This window comes from Phoenix dactylifera, chromosome 6 (assembly GCF_051530095.1).
Source record: "Phoenix dactylifera cultivar Ajwa chromosome 6, Ajwa_hap1_PhDact_Kaust_v1.1, whole genome shotgun sequence".
Taxonomy (NCBI): domain Eukaryota; kingdom Viridiplantae; phylum Streptophyta; class Magnoliopsida; order Arecales; family Arecaceae; genus Phoenix; species Phoenix dactylifera.
The window spans coordinates 30887009-30892065 of record NC_143195.1 but is presented as its reverse complement, the minus strand read 5'-3'; the positions used below and the strand labels follow the sequence as shown (position 1 = coordinate 30892065).

The window sequence follows — 5057 nt, the reverse complement described above, 5'->3', positions numbered from 1 at the left end:
CTCCTTCGGAGGATGTAGCCCGTCGATGCACCATCTACCGGAGCTCCTCCTTCTCAGCCTGCGGTCGCTTCCGAGTCCAATTTCTAGCAACAAGTAGCACCTCTTTAACTCGTCGTCCACATGGATTACTCACTCGAGTATCCAAACAGTTGGCCTGGCTCTGATTCAATTGTTCAATTGCTATCCCTACATTTAATTCTGATCAGGGGTATCGTTGTTAGCTCAATCTTGAAGGGCGTGAGATGTTTCGAGCCTTGGTTTGCCTTCAAATGATGTCCTTTCTTTAGTGAATGGGCTGTGCTTCTTTTTATGGTTCGGAGCCTAAAAGGCCTCACAATATGTCTATAAATATCAAACAGATGCATGAACAAGACATAATATTAATTTTGCCAAAAATATTAAATTATTTTTAAAATAACACATACTTATGTTTCATGGATAATTTTACCTCGCACCATGCGACACAAACTGGCTGAATATTTTATATATATTTTGAATATATAAATAGCCACGGCGATCAACGGAATTTAAAGTCTGCGCAATAATGACGGTCAACATCTGCTTCTTCGGAATATCTGCAGAATTTTGGATGCGCTTGTCACTTTTCGGATCATTCATATCTTTCGAAAAGTGGATAGAGCTTATTTTCGGGTTGTTTTTTTCGCTGCACTTTATTCGAAATTTTTTTTAAAAAATTTTAAAATTATTTTTTTCTCATTTTTTATTTTTATTTTTATTTTTTTTATTATCCTAGATGCACTCACGTTGGTTTATGTATGTATGTATGTAAACATATTTGTTTAGTTTAGATTATCGCTCGGGGACTACTTAAAACACAAGGGTAAAGTTCGCCACATGGCATCCAGGTCCCAGAAGCTTCGCGAGCTCTCTCCTGTCTTCTCCACCGCAAACTCGAACCCCAAAAATTTATGGAGACCCGTTCTCTTTTTTGTTCCCCTTGTTAGCGATTTGGCTCGGCAACCTCGTCATCTCCTTCAAAGATATTCAACCATCTCAGGTATTTACCCTTCTGCGGCTAGTCCTTTGTGTTCTTTTTTTTCTTTTGTTTGATTTAAAGGGAGGCAAATACCACCCATAATTTTATTATGAACAAGTGTACAAAAGATGAAATCTGAGAGGATATACAGCAGAAAGGTTTTGCCCTTTGAAGAATTGCAGTATATATATATAGACGCCTTGTATTCCTTTTGATTTTTTATTTTTTGTTTGGTAGAACTAATTTTGTATTTTCTATAAATTTTATCATCTGCATACTTTTGGAATTTCATGCTATGATTATGATTGCTTATGATTATTACGAACATGGGCACAGTCCATAATGTTGGCTTTATGTGAATGTGAATCCTATAACCTCTCTTTTCTTTCCTTCTTTTTATACTTATTTTTTCTTGCGTCTTTGCTTTAATTTCCCCTTCTTTGGGGAACATAAGTTTATAACGTTGCGAAAGTTTCGTGGAATGTAAGGAAAATGTTTGACATAAATAAAAATTAGAAGTTGGAGACAGATTAGTGGAATATAATACGAATAATTCTTAAGATGGCAGCGATGTTCAAACGTTGCATTTTACGCGGCAACAAATAATTATGCGTTCTGTGAAAGAAAATCCTTGAGAATTTGGTTCGGAAGTTTTTTTTTTTTATAGAGATTCTAGTTTACAGTATGTGATTTAGATGCTCTAAAATTAAGAAAATAAGGATTCATTGGTATGATAAAATGTGAGGCACGTTTGTGTAACTCGGATGCAGATATGATCAAGAGTTCACATTTATGTTTAATGTAACCAAGTGTTGTTTCTTTTTAATATTGGAAAAGATTAATTATAGCTACCAAGAGAAGGATCTTTTATATAGTTAAACATTGTTTTAATTGATTAAACCAAAAATGATATGTCTAGCTCACAAAAGTGAAATTTCTTGTAGAAATAATTGGTCTGTCAATATATAAATTCATATGAATGAGTCAAAGATATGGATGGAAATTGTGATAAAGAATATGGAAATTGTTGGAACTTTAATGCATGGCAATTGAGGATTCAAAAACTGACCCAAATAGCTGGGACAAGATGTGGTGGGTAAGGTTATGGTTACATGGATTGAGTCTCATAAATTTTGGGTCTAGCCTTTTTTTCAGGTTAGTCGTTAGTCTAACGACACATACTGGCCAATGCAACAATTCCAGAGCGTAAGATGAGGTGCTTGGACTGTCAGAGTTCCAAGATGTGAGCTATCTGGCTGATACATCAAATTTCAAATAACTTTTTCCATGTGAAAGATATAGAGTTAAGAAACCCTGTAATCTGGATCTTAATATGGATTAAGAAGTGTAAATTTTGTATTTAGGCTTGAATACTTTTCTTAATTTAATGGTCAGACATATTTCTGATTCATACTAGAAGGCAACATGTACAGATGTAAAAGATGGCAAACAACCTTCCAGTCAAATGTTTCATTAAACGAAATGTATCGTGCACAAGAAAAGGAAATTCTCAGAATAGATGGAACAAAATGATTGTTTTTGCCATATAACCTACTGACAAGCTGTACTCTATGAGTGAGACAGTAATGTCTAAACAATCCTTGCATTGCCATTTGCTGCGAGTATTAGGTCTACATAGCAATCATCTGCTCCCATTTTTATTCAATAGTTGCTTTCCAAATAAGTATTTGCCTTAATATTCTTGTTCTTAGTAATTCCCACCCAAAGTCTGTGCTGGATGGTTCTTTTTCCGATTTACTCGTACTGAACTCTGTGCCAATTAAATAATATCAGCAAAGCTTGTTACATGACCTACTACTTGGTCTTGTATTGCTTCCTTGCATCGTTTGATGTTTCCATCGTTTTTTCTTCCACTGAAGTAAAACCTTTAGATTAATATTTGGTTTGCTATCTGCCGGATAGTGTCTGTAGTTTTCAAATTATTATTATGTTGTAGGAATGCTTATTCAGCAACTGAACTTCTTCACAGGTGAGTTTTAAACAGCTCAACCTAAATGAGGGGAGCCACCACATTACCTGCAAAAAATATTCTCAATAGAATCTATCCAATGGGAGGGACTTGGAGTAAGTGATCCTTGTCTTCTAGTTGTTTCAGATTTTGAATATGCTTGATTCCTCTCCTTTGACTAGAATTACTATATAAACAGGACTCATGACAGTTTCAACCCCGAGTAGGCATGAAAAGAATGAGCCAAGGGAAGCAGGTAAAATAACAAACAATGATGTTGAACCAGTGGTTGCCTTCAGCAAGCCACCTTTACCACCTGTCTTTGGCCCTTTGGTTGTTCTCTCATTACTGGAAATGTCAAGCAGCGATGGAGAAGAAAGTTAACAAAAGCTTTGAATGGCATTTGCATAGTGAGCTTTAAAATGTTTTTGCAGTACCCTGAGTGCATAGCTTAGCCTTCGACTACATACATCCAAACATTGGTGTGGTGTGCCACCAGTGGAAGGATCAAGGGCTCTACCAACATCTTATAGATCTAAATAATAAAATAACTAGTACATCAGGCTTTTGCAGGAAACCTATAACTCAAGTAGTGGGCATGAGTTATTATTACCTGTAAGCTGTGTTTTGACAGTATGTCAATCTGTTGATAATGTAAGTGAAGGGACATACTCTTAGCCAGTGCAGAAAATTTGTCAAATAGTGAAATGATGATCTTCAGCATTTCCTGAATTTCCAGCAAGCAAACAAAGCTACATCAGTATATTGTAGTCATAAAAACAATCATGCATTGAACTTGAGAATTAGCCTTTGCCGGGTTGCAGTACTGAGCATCTAAACTTTTTTCTTTTTTTTCTTTCTTTGAGTTGAAATGAGCTGAGGCTCAAAAGTGTTCATTAAGACCCGGAGCATCTAAACTACTATCTGATTTTATAGGCTTGCAGGTGCAAAATGTTCTGCAATACATATGAACATGTCATAATCATTAGATGAAAAAGATTGTGCCGGGTGTGATCATAAAACTAATGTGTCTGTTGCTCGTAGTAAAGGCAAATGGATATCGTGGCTAACTTGATAAGCAGCTTCCTGCCTTTTTTTCTGGCATTCTTGGGTCATTCTATCAATGCGAAATGGCAGCGTTTCAGTTCTCAGAAGAAATGATGCATTTTCTGCAAGCAAAGCTCAGACGTTCAAATTGTTTAGTTCATTTCTTTTGAGCACGCAATTTGAAGAGATAACAGGGAGTATGGATGGGCAAAAGTATGTGAACTTTCCTTCTAATGGTTTGGAAATATGACAAATCCTCAAAGCTGCGGTGGTCGGAAACGAACTGCTTTATTTTATTTGGGTCCTTGTAATTGATATACGAGTAGAACATCGAATTAAATCAGATGGAGAGGAAGGTGTGGAATTCTTCGAAGAATGAGGGAACCGTGGCCATGTTGAGCTTGGAGCACAGGGTGGTCTCCAACGCCAATGGAATGTCCGTCCTATTCAGGTATGCTACTGTTCCCTTGTTTTTATGATGGAACCATCTCTCTGGTTTGAGAGCAACGGAGGTGTGACAGACGCAGGGTGGTCAAGAGGAACTGCCATGAATATTTTCACGGAGTGTTGCTGCACTGAGAGCTGGGGTTGGATAGAAAGGAGAAGCCATTCAGCGGCGAATGTTAGATGATATAAAACTTTGGTGCAGAAATGTTTGGTTGGTTGCTGAGTGCCTGATGACCTGTTAGGGAGGGAAATAGAAAGGGAGAGGTAGGAGTCCACAAAGATGGAAGGATGTTCGTACTGCTGTTACAGTCTATCTGCTAAGCCACTAGGGGGCGTTTGGTAACCCCAACAGGATCACCACGGTGATTTAAGATCTCCGGTGATTCGAATATTAGGATGATTTGATCTCCAGTGATCTAAGATCAATATGTTTGGTAGGTTATGGCCCAATGATTAAAAATTTCCGAGTATCCATGAGTAACTTGTTTGGTATGGTACGGAGATCCAAAATCACTGACCACATAATACCACAAATACCCCTGATATATCTTAGATGGATTTTTTATGTGTTTTTAATTCTCATGAATTAAAAATGTA

The 5057-nt window shown here is 37.0% G+C and overlaps 1 long non-coding RNA gene across 1 annotated transcript; it reads left to right on the top strand.

The window, feature by feature from the left end:
• Window positions 1-843: 843 nt before the first annotated feature.
• LOC103721628 (uncharacterized) lies at window positions 844-3307 on the top strand. The gene is made up of 3 exons (XR_606336.4): window positions 844-1018; window positions 2988-3082; window positions 3166-3307. It is a non-coding gene; the product is annotated as an uncharacterized LOC103721628 (long non-coding RNA).
• Window positions 3308-5057: the final 1750 nt, after the last annotated feature.